Below are 12,980 nucleotides of genomic sequence, written 5' to 3'. Positions count from 1 at the left end.
TCCCTCTATTCTCTTCCCCTCCCTGCCACAGGGGCCTCTTTCTAATTTTTCCAGCATGCCAAGCAACAACCATCATTGGGCCTTCGCTCAGGCTGTTTCATCGAACTGGAATGTCCTTTCTCCAGACATCCACATGGCTTACTCTGTTCATTTAAGTATTCACTTAAATATCACCTAGCAAAGAATCTTTTTCTAAAGATCCTATATAAAACAGAAATCCGCCAATTCAATAATATATTTCCATTGTACTGAATTTCCCATACCCTGCTTTATTCTTCTCCATACTTACTTACCACCACATGATATATCAAATGTGCTTACACTGTAAGCACATTAATTTTCTCTCTCCTTATTACTCATTAGAATATAAACTTCACCAGTGCAGAATTAACTTGCTGCCATATCCCCAGCACTTAGAACAGGCCTGGAATGTAGCTGGTATACAATAAATATTTGTTGAATGACTGAATAAATAAATGAATATAAAGAAAATACTAAGAAATCAATTAAAAAGGAAAAATATAAATGGGAAAATGACTAAGGTCCATAAATACACAAAGAAAAAGAAATACACGTGGCTGATAATATATATGAAAATGACTGAACCTAACTCATATATTCAAAGAATTGTAAATAAAAATACCTCTCAAACAGACAAATAGTAAAGCACTGAATGAAACTCAGTTTTGATAATGGATAGAAAAATAAGCACCACCTATCAAACAGAGTTGATGGAAATGATAATTGGTACAATCTCCTTGAAGGGCAATTTGGCAAAATTTACTGAAATAAAATGTTCCTAGCATTTTACTTCTAGCAAAGATGGAGTAACTGGTACCAGACTGGCCCTTCTAGTGAAACAAACAGAAACAAGCATTTTCATGTACTGGACAGGAGACAGCACAGGACTGTGCTCCTTGAGAGAAAGGAAACAAAGGACGTGATCAGTATGAACACCTGGGCTTTGAGCCTGGAGGCACTTTCCTGGATCTTGGTGCAGGAAGAACATGGTAATATTCTGAGTGAAAGGGAGAGATCAGAGTGTGGGGGAGGCTGAGGTGGCTAGAATTTGTGAGGCAGAGCATGGGAAAGTAGGAAGCAATCTAGCAAAAGAGATTCAGAAATATGGCTATGGGTCTCCTTGAGTGTTTGGCTGAATGTAAACCTGCTTATGAAGAGAGTGAAACTTCAGAGAAGCTGGGCACAGACTCAGGAACTACAGGGCTGAGAGATACTCAAACTTGGATTAGCCAGGCTGGGCACTATACCACAAAGCTACAGTAATCAAAACAGTATGGTACTGGCACTAAAACACACACATAGATAGTTGGAACAGAATAGAGAGCCCAGAAAGAAACACATGAACCTATGGTCAATTAATCAACAACAAAGGAGACAAGAATATATGATGGAGAAAAGACAGTCCCCTCAATAAGAGGTTCTGGGAAAACTGGACAGCTACATGTAAAAGAATGAGATTAGAACATTTTCTCACACCATTTACAAAAATAAACTCAAAATGAATTAAAGACCTAAATGTAAGACTGGAAACCATAAAACTCCTAGAAGAAAACATAGGCAAAATAATCTTTGACATGAGTAGTAGCAATATCTTTATGGACCTGTCTCCTAAGGCAAAGGAAACAAAAGCAAAAATTTTAAGATAGGACCTAATTAAACTTAAAAGCTTTTGCATAGCAAAGGAAACCACTGACAAAACAAAAAGACAACCTACTGAATGGGAGACAATATTTGCAAATGATATGACCAATAAAGGATTAATATCCAAAATATATAAACAACTCATACAACTCAATATCAAAAAAAAAAAGAAAAACCAACCTGATTAAAAGATGGGCAGAAGACCTGAATAGATATTTTTCCAAAGAAGCCATATAGATGGCCAACAGGCACATGAAAAGATGCTCAACATCACTAATCATCAGAGAAAAGCAAATCAAAACCACAGTGAGAGAGACTTCTCTGGTGGTCCAGTGGCTAAGACTCCACACTCCCAATGCAGGGGGCCCAAGTTCAATCCCTGGTCAGGGAATTAGATTTTGCACGCTGCAACTAAGACCCAGCACAGCCAAATAAATACATAAATATTAAAAATAAACCACAATGAGATTTCAACCTCACACCTGTAAGAATGGCTATCATCAAAAAGAACACAAATAACAAATGTTGGCGAGGATGTGGAGAAAAGGGAATTCTTGTACACTTTTGATGGGAATGTAAATTGGTACAGCTGCTGTGGAAACAGTATGGCCGTTCCTCAGAAAACTAAAAATAGAATTACCATATGATCCTGAAATTCTGCTTCTGGGTATATATCTGGAGAACACAAAAACACTAATTTGAAATGATACATGCACCCCAATGTTCATAGCAGCATTATTTTCAACAGCCAAGATATGGAAGCAACATAAGTGCCCATCACAGATGAATGGATAAAAAATCTATGGTGGGCTTCCCTGGTGGCGCAGTGGTTGAGAATCTGCCTGCCAATGCAGACGACACAGGTTCGAGCCCTGGTCTGGGAAGATCCCACATGCCATGGAGCAACTGGGCCCGTGAGCCACAATTACTGAGCCTGCGCGTCTGGAGCCTGTGCTCCGCAACAACAGAGGCCGCGATAGTGAGAGGCCTGCGCACCGCGATGAAGAGTGACCCCCACTTGCCACAACTAGAGAAAGCCCATGCACAGAAATGAAGACCCAACACAGCCATAAATAAATAAATAAATAAATACATTGTGTATTAAAAAAAAAAAAAAAAAATCTATGGTATATATATACAATGGAATACTCCTCAGCCATACAAAAGAATGAAATGTTGCCATTTGCAACAACATGGATGGACCTGGAGGGTATTATGCTTAGTGAAATAAGTCAGAGAGAGAAAGACAAATGCTATATGTTATCACTCATATGTGGAATCTAAAAAATAAAACAAACGAGCAAATATAACATAAAAGAAGCAGACTCACAGATATAAAGAACAAACTGGTGGTTACCAGTGGAAAGAGGGAAGAGTGGAAGGGAAAGATAAGGGTAGGGGATTAGAAGGTACAAACTAGTATGTATAAAATAAATAAGCTGCAAGAATATATTGTATAGCACAGGAAATACAGCCAATATTTTATAATAACTATAAATGGAATATAATCTGTAAAAATTTTGAATCACTACATTGTACACCTGAAACTAACACAATGTTGTAAATCAACTATACCTCAATTAAAAAAAGAAGTTAAAAAAAGAAAATGTGGTACATATAAAAAAAAGCACTAAAATATTGGATATTTCCATGGAAAAAAGGGAAGCACTACCTATCTGACAACATATACTGAAATTAACTTAACATGATCTTAAGTCTAAAAGTTAAGGCTAAAAATATAGAGCTTCTAGAAGAAACCACAAGAGAAAATCTTCACCCCTTACATTAGAAAAAGATTCCTTTGTAAAATCCTGATTTGATAGATCATTAGAAAAAATGCTGATAAACTGATCTGTATCAAAATTAACACCTTCTGCTTTTGAAAGATATTAAGAATATGAAATACTGGAGGAAATATAAAACTGTAAAATCATGTTGGACAATTGCTTGTCAGATTTGCATACAATGAAACATATACCTCCCATATAACCCAGCATATTTACCCAAAACAAATATCATATGTCCTCCAAAATACATGTATACAAATGTACAGAGCAGCTTTGTTCATAATAGCCAAAAAATAAAAGAACTGAAATGTCCATCAGAGGTAAATGCATAAACATGTTCATATACAGATACACTCAGTAACAAAAGAACAAACTAATGGCACATGCAACAACATGAATGACTCTCAAAATATGATGAATGCCTGGTATCAAAAAAGATACCAAACACAGGAGACCACTTACTGTATGATTCCATTTATATGGATGTTTTTCATAGAATTTATTTTTTATTTTTTTAACATCTTTATTGGAGTATAATTGCTTTACAATGGTGTGTTAGTTTCTGCTGTAACACAAAGTGAGTCATCTATACGTATACATGTAGCCCCATATCCCCTCCCTCTTGCATCTTCCTCCCACCTTCCCTATCCCACCCCTACAGGTGGTCACAAAATACCGAGCTGATCTCCCCATGTGATGCAGCTGCTTCCCACTAGCTATCTATTTTACATTTGGTAGTGTATATATGTCAGTGCTACTCTCTCACTTTGTCCCAGCTTACCCTTCCCCCTCCCCGTGTCCTCAAGTCCATTCTCTACGTCTATGTCTTTATTCCTGTCCTGCCCCTAGGCTTATCAGAACCTTTTTTTTTAGATTCCATATATATGTATTAACATACAATATTTGTTTATCTCTTTCTGACATACTTCACTCCGTATGACAGACTCTAGGTCCATCCACCTCACTACAAATAACTCAATTCCATTTCTTTTTATGGCTGAGTACTATTCCATTGTATATATGTGCCACATCTTCTTTATACATTCATCTGTCGGTGGACACCTAGGTTGCTTCCATGGCCTGGCTATTGTAAATAGTGCTGCAATGAACATTGTGGTGCATGACTCTTTTTGAATTATGGTTTTCTCTGGGTATATGCCCAGTAGTGGGATCGCTGGGTCATATGGTAGTTCTATTTTTAGTTTTTTAAGGAACCTCCATACTGTTCTCCCTAGTGGCTGTACCAATTTACATTCCCACCAACAGTGCAAGAGGGTTCCCTTTTCTCCACACCCTCTCCAGCATTTGTCGTTTGTAGAATTTTTGATGATGGCCGTGCTGACTGGTGTGAGGTGAAACCTCACTGTAGTTTTGATTTGCATTTCTCTAATGATCAGTGATGTTGAGCACCCTTTCATGTGTTTGTTGGAAATCTGTAGATCTTCTTTGGAGAAATGTCTATTTAGGTCTTCTGCCCATTTTTGGATTGGGTTGTTTGTTTTTTTGATATTGAGCTGCATGAGCTGCTTGTATATTTTGGAGATTAATCCTTTGTCCGTTGCTTTGTTTGCAAATATTTTCTCCCATTCTTAGGATTGTCTTTTCATCTTTTTTATGGTTTCCTTTGCTGTGCAAAAGCTTTTAAGTTTCATTAGGCCCCATTTGTTTATTTTTGTTTTTATTTCCATTACTCTAGGAGGTGGGTCAAAAAGGATCTTAGGTCATAGAGTGTTCTGCCTATGTTTTCCTTTAAGAGTTTTATAATGTCTGGCCTTATATTTAGGCCTTTAATCCATTTTGAGTTCATTTTTGTGTATGGTATTAGGAAGTGTTCTAATTTCATTCATTTACACGTAGCTGTCCAGTTTTCCCAGCAACACTTATTGAAGAGGCTGTCGTTTCTCCATTGCATAGTCTTGCCTCCTCTATCAAAGATAAGGTGACCATATGTGCATGGGTTTGTTTATCTGTGGGCTTTCTACCCTGTTCCATTGATCTATATTTCTGTTTTTTGTGCCAGTACTATAGTACTGCTACTATTATTGTGCTTTGTAGTATAGTCAGAAGTCTGTAGTATAGTCTGAAGTGAGGGAGCCTGATTCCTCCAGCTCCATTTTTCCTTCTCAAGATTGCTTTGGCTATTCAGGGTCTTTTGTGTTTCCATACAAATTGTGAATTTTTTTGTTCTAGTTCTGAGAAAAATGCTTTGATAGGGATTGATAGGGATTGCACTGAATCTGTAGATTGCTTTGGGTAGTATGGTCATTTTCACAATGTTGATTCTTCCAATCCAAGAACATGGTATATCTCTCCATCTGTTTTGATCATCTTTAATTTCTTTCATCAGTGTCTTAGAGTTTTCTGCATACAGGTCTTTTGTCTCCTTAGGTAGGTTTATTCCTAGGTATTTTATTCTTTTTGTTGCAGTGGTAAATGGGAGTGTTTCCTTGATTTCTCTTTCAGATTTTTCATCATTAGTGTATAGGAATGCCAGAGATTTCTGTGCATTAATTTTGTATCCTGCTACTTTACCAAATTCATTGATTAGCTCTAGTAGTTTTCTGGTAGCATCTTTAGGATTCTCTATGTATAGTATCATGTCATCTGCAAACAGTGGCAGTTTTACTTCTTTTCTGATTTGGATTCCATTTATTTCTTTTTCTCCTCTGATTGCTGTGGCTACAACTTCCAAAACTATGCTGAATAATAGTGGTGAGAGTGGGCAAGCTTGTCTTGCTCCTGATCTTAGAGGAAATGGTTTCAGTTTTTCACGATTGAGAACGATGTTGGCTGTGGGTTTGTCATATATGGCCTTTATTACGTTGAGGTAGGTTCCCTCTATGCCCACTTTCTGGAGAGTTTTTATCATAAATGGGTGTTGAATTTTGTCAAAAGCTTCTTCTGCGCCTACTGAGATGATCATATGGTTTTTATCCTTCAATTTGTTAATATGCTATATCACATTGATTGATTTGTGTATATTGAAGAATTCTTGCATTTCTGGGATAAACCCCACTTGATCATGGTGTATGATCCTTTTAATGTGTTGTTGGATTCTGTTTGCTGGTATTTTGTTGAGGATTTTTGCATCTATGTTCATCAGTGATATTGGCCTGTAGTTTTTTGTGTGTGTGACGTCTTTGTCTGGTTTGGTATCAGGGTGACGGTGGCCTCCTAGAATGAGTTTGGGAGTGTTCCTCCCTCTGCTATATTTTGGAAGAGTTTGAGAAGGATAGGTGTTAGCTCTTCTCTAAATGTTTGATAGAATTCACCTATGAAGCCCCCTGGTATATGAATTTTTAAATCTTGTGAAAATAATCTAGAACAACAGAAATCAGATCAGTGGTTGCCTGGGGCCAGGACTGGGGAAGGGGCTGACTGCAAAGGAATACAAGAGAACTTTGTAGTTTGATGGAACTGTTTCATATCTTAATTATGGTGGTGGTTATGTGGGTGTAAACATTTGTTAAAATTCAGCAAACTACATTTTAAATGGATGCATTTTATTTTATGTAAATTATACCTCAGTAAAGTGGATTTAAAAATGAAAACATAAAACATTTGACTTACTGATCTGACATATTCATAGTACAATATGTTTAGTATAATCCACACTGTTTTCATGTAAAGGAAAAAAGTCTGTATCTGTGTGTATGTATGCCTACCCCTCCTTTACAAAATAGTTTGGCAGAGATTAAAAAGGGAATGCAATTTTTTTATCCAAATAATTTTTCATCAAATATAAATTCATGTATCATTTGTATAATTAAAACAACAAAAGTAACATTTTAAAATTCTAGCCCCAAATGAGAGATTTAGGAAAATATGAGAATTTAGAAATACGGTCACTAACAGACAGCCCTATTCCAATTCTCCACCCAGTACCATGAATAGAAATATTCATGTCCCTTGTTCCAAAAATTCTATTTACAGGTATTTTTTAATAGATACTTTTGAAGAAAGTTTGCAAAGACATATGTAAGACAATGTTAACTTCTTGAAGCCAAAACTAGGGTATATTTAAATTCCATTATTGGGGAATGTGTTAAATAAAATAAGGATCATCTATACACAGAGTTTTAAAAACAAGAAAGGTAGGAAGCAGGGATGGAGGGAAGAAGGAAAGAGGAAAGGAAGGTTAAAACTGCTGACAGGAAAGATATAAAAGATAAATTGGCAAATGTGTATAATATTACTGAGATTCAGAGGAAAACACTGAAAATCAGAATATCAACATTGGATTTACTTTAAAACTCTTTTAATAATTTGTTTCCTACAGAGGAACACAAATGATTAAAAATGTGATGGGCCCTACAACACTAAAGTAAAATTAGTATCATTATGTGAGAGTTATAAGTAGGATAATGAAAAAAATGAAATAATTTCTGTTCTGCAAGCCATGATTCTTTCTGAAGAATAATCATCAGCATTGAGAAAGATGTATAAAATTAGCTAAGTCGAGCAAATTTTGATTACAACAGATGAAACCATCCTGTCTGATAATGAAGTTTTATTGCTCATAATGTACAGTTCCTAAAGAATGCAAAAGTATAAGTGGATAGGTTATGTTCAAAATTACAGACAATGTATACAAAGGGGTCACTCATGTTTGAAAGCCTTAAAAATTAATTCCTGGAAAAAATCAATTTCCCAGTAGCATACATTGTGCAATAGATGGAGCCCAGGCTACGGCTGACAGGCAATTTATGTATATGACCAAATTTTTAAAAAGTAGCAACAGATGTTTTAGTGATTCTCTGTATTATGCGTAGCAACAATTGGTCTCCAAGAATCACTGTGAAAGAGCCCACAAAGTAATGAATGTTATTATCAGTTCTGTTAATGAAATTAAGAATAATTCCATGAAAAACAGATAATTTTATAAACTATATAGATACTGAAGAACAATTTAAATATTATATTCTGCATATAGAATTAAGGGGCTCTCCAAAAGAGATTTTTAAAATAATACTTGCAACAAATTTTATATTATTACAGTTTTTAACTCAATTAATTAAAATTTTACAATAAAATTTATAACATATGAAATAATGTGACATATCTTTAAGGTATGTTAAGTGACATTCTTAAACTACAGGGAAAATGAGATCAGTTTTATTAATATGGAGATAATTATCATTGGCTTTCTCACAAATTTACATCCTGTATAAATAGTACCACTCTGAGAATTTACAGTTTCTATGTGCTCAGCAATATGCAAAAATAGAAATACACTAACCATTCGATATGAATTTACACTGCAGTATACGATTTTCAGTTAGTTTTTTTGAAATAGATGTATAACATATTAGCACTATTTGTGGGAGAGTTCATTGAGCTAAAAAGTGACATGGCCAAGCGTGAATTAATCAATTCATTTACAGACGTTTTAGAATATAGTTTATTGCTTTATGTTCACTTCTTTGGAAAGAAGCTAAGTGAATCATGATAGTGTTTAGTTGCCCAGTGGCACAATTTTTTTTTTTTTTTTGGCAAGATACTCAACATTTCTATAGCTTAGTCTTTTCATCTAAAAAATGGAAATTATAGTAATACATAATTTAGAAGTTTGTTTTGAAGATTAAATAACTTAATACATGCTAAGCACCTGGAACTGTTTCGAGCACATAGTGAATAGTCAACAAGTGTAAACTCTGTTTACAAATATAAAGCATTCTAAAAAATAGAGTTATAGGGAGCATTAAAGACAACTGTCACTGACCCAGGCCATCACCCTCTGGGAGGTTTTAACTGGAATGGTGATTCGATCTAACGTTATCTCTGCCACACCAATCCATAAGCTCAGCTAAGACGGACAACCAGCCCAAGAATTCTATGAAATCCTCTAAGGAATAGACTCGGTCTCTCTTCCTAAAACTTTGTGGTTTTTCAGTCACATGACTAAAAACACATGTTCTGGTCATTCTTTTGCTTACCCTGACAGCCAGTTCGTTTTCTATAGGAGTGCTTTATTGTGCGTGTACCCTGAGCTTACTCTCTCCTAAATTCACGTTTCTCAATACCACATGGCGTAATACATTCACATCATTTCCTCTCCCCGTGAGAAAATACATACATGTACAAAATTTATAATCAGCAAGGTTAATTGTGGGGGGGCGGGCACTGCTTCAGCAGAAATTTCCATTTAACATGCAGCCTCTCATTCCTAGTGCTTCTTGGACACTGTTAAATGCAGACTCATAGAGCACCTGAGTTTTGCCATTCCACAAGGAGCAGTAAAAGGTAACATTTCTGCAGACAGACTAGGGAGTATTCGCTTTCAGCTCTGAGATGTGAGTTCTGCTGCCACTGACATTTTGTTTGAATCCTGGACAAATTTGTACATGGGATTTTTTGTTATGAGGTAAATTTTGGCTCGGTTTGGGTCAACACAAATACTACAGGCAGGCTTCTTCCAGGTATACTTTAAAAGATAACATTCAGTGGGAAATACAGAATAAGCAGCAGAAAGAAAGAATTAGTAACATAGAATTCTAATTTTGACCATGTCCGTTACATAAATTATTCTGTTCTATTATAAAAAATGGAAGACAGTTAAACTACTGAGGAGCTATTTCAGATGAAAGGAGACTAAAGAGGCATATAATGAAGTGCAATACATAATCGTGGAATGAATGCAGTTCTGGAGGGAAAAGTATGTTATAAAGGACATAACTGGATCAATTGACAAAACTGGAATATGGATGTACATTAAAATGTTGTATCAATGTAAAGTTCCTAAAATGGAATATTGCAGTGTGGTTATGTAAAGCACTGTCCTTGTTCTTTAAAATATATACACTGAAAATATTTAGAGATAAAATTTTGTGTTGTGAGCAACTTATTCTTAAATAGTTCAGGGATAGCTACATCTATCTATACCTATAACTATCACTTCTCTACCTATCAATACATCTATCTATCTATCTCTGAATGTGTATATATATATATATATATATATATATATATATGTATGTATGTATATATATATATATATATATATATATATATATATATGAGAGAGAGAGAGAGAAAGACAGAAGTGTCTAAGAGGTTCTTTGTATCATTTGTGCAACTTTTCATTAAGCATGAAACTATTTCCAAATAAAAAGTTTATTTTTTAACCAAAAACCTTAATTCATTCCCTTTTCTTGAAAACTTTCCTTCCTCCATATTTAAATGCATTACATTACCAGATACTTGTTGCCCACACAGAAACAGTGGTATAATCTTTAAATCCGCCTTCTCTTTCATATCCCTGCTTTAATCAACCAGAAGTCATGGTGATTCTACTTCATAACTATTTCTTGAATTTGTGCATCATTTTCCCTCTCACTGCCTTTACAAAGATGAAAGACAACTATTCCCATCTCAAGTAAGATAATTTTTGAGGATGATCGCTTCACTCGGACTACTGCAAGTTAATAATGGTCCTAATCCCTGACTCCAGTTTTGACCTCCACAATTTCTTCTCCACACTGCAAGCAGCAGTCTAAAGCGAAGTGCTAAAGCACAACTCTGATTGCCTTGAAATATGTTAACTTGTTCCCATTGTCCTTAGGATAAAGTCCACCTTATTTAGCATAATTTATGTGACTCGACACTTACTTCCCCCTACAGTTGCAGCCCTTCTGTCTCATGTCCAGATTCACCACAATGAATATTAATTTCTTGAAAAAGACGTCATCTTTGTGTCTGGGCCTTTGTCTATGCAGTCTGCTCTGGAACACTCTACTCCCCTCGTTTTCCTGCCGTACCCCACTCACCCTTTAGGTCTCAGTTTAAACATCACTTCCTTCAAGACATCTTCCCATCCCACCCCTAAACTATGAGGTGTCTCTACCTTGTCTTCCCTTTTCTTTCTGTACTTCCCCTCTCCTTACACTTAACTCATATCAACTCCTTGCTCAGTTGTATGTTGTCTCGTTGCCTTAATCACCATTGCATTCCGAAGTCAAATTTAGAGCCTGACACTAAAGAGACTATTTTCTGTAATGAATGAATGACTGGGAAAGTACATTAAGTTTATATTTTTAAAATAAAACAGTTAACAAATCAAGGTCTTTGTCCTTCTAAAACCCAAATACTAGGGAATAAGTTGGTATGTGTATGTGTAATGTATATGTAACGTGTAATGTATCCTGAGATACAAGAATAAAAATTAATGAATAACTTACATAAAATATGGAGTGGGTTTTTGTTTATTTTATTAATTGTATTAGCTATTCTATGTCCAAGGTTATTCTTTTCATGGAATAAAACGAAAACTTAAGTCTTATATTCTCAAGAATTATTATTCTGGGGTTGCTATTGGATATGGTGGAGCACCTTAGATGGTGGTGATCAGGGCAGTAGTGCTGAGAGTGCTTCGGATGTAATGGTGTGGTTGTGGGGATGGTGGTGATGGTGGTGGTTGTGGGATGAAAAAGGACAGTGAATCATGATGACCATGATGAAACCAATGGTGGTAATGATGATGATAAGAAAAGACTAAGGCTGGCTTGGGAGTCAGATTAAGATGCAATCCTGATTTAGCCACAAATTATCATCTTGGGGGAGTTATTTAAACTTTCTGATTATTTATAAAATGGGGGTAATACTGATTACTATAAAGTTGAAGTTAAAACTAAATGAAATTATTTAAATACTTAATTCTTTAGGCCCACAGTCAGTATTTAAGAAATGGCTACTTTTTTTGGTTATTTTATTTTTATTAATTCCTGTACTCTTCATCCTTATCTTCAGCCTTCATCAAACCCCAACCATCTCTGAGAGTTTAAATGCTTTGCTCACTTTAAATCTTTCTTGAGCCAAATATTCCACAGTTCTTTTCAATATGCAATGATCATGGTTTTCAGGAGACTCCACTTTTATGCATACCCTGTGTCATAAAAGAAGCAGTGAAAACTCTCTTCTTTTTATTCATTCTTGGTGACTAAGAATTAGTTTCCCCTCACCCTTTGCAACACAGTATTAGTCAAGACTATTTGGACCACAAGCCATAACAGCTTGACTTAAATTTATTTAGCAAAATATATACACATACACACAAATAATTCGTCTATTTCAATAGAAAGTCAGGAAGTAGCACAACTATATTCAAACATTTAAATGTTACTTAAATACTCCAACTTTTCTCAACTACAGGAAGATTTCATACAGTAGAAAAGATAGCTTCCAGGAAACCCTGATGCCTATATTTGACAAAAATCTTCCTTAAATTTCCATTCTCCACTTCTTCTATGACAACAGAATTTTTAACTAGTCATGTGGTTATTCATGTAATAGCTACTATCTCCAGCTTTCCTTAAAGATACGTGTGGCCATGTTAAGTTATAGCCAATACAATTTGAGCAGCAGTAACTTATACATCTTCTACTTATGCCTTTGAAGGGGTGAGGTGCACAGCACCCTTGGTTGCTCTCTTCCCACTGGCTGTAATGCAGACATAAGGTGGAAGCTGGAGTAGTCCTCTCTGACCATGAGACAGAAGCTGTATGTTTAAAATTGCAGGATAACTACACAGAATGA

Source organism: Lipotes vexillifer, unplaced genomic scaffold, assembly GCF_000442215.2.
Source record: "Lipotes vexillifer unplaced genomic scaffold, Lipotes_vexillifer_v1.1 scaffold22, whole genome shotgun sequence".
NCBI classification, from domain to species: Eukaryota; Metazoa; Chordata; class Mammalia; order Artiodactyla; family Lipotidae; genus Lipotes; species Lipotes vexillifer.
Note: the sequence above shows the minus strand (reverse complement) of the source record.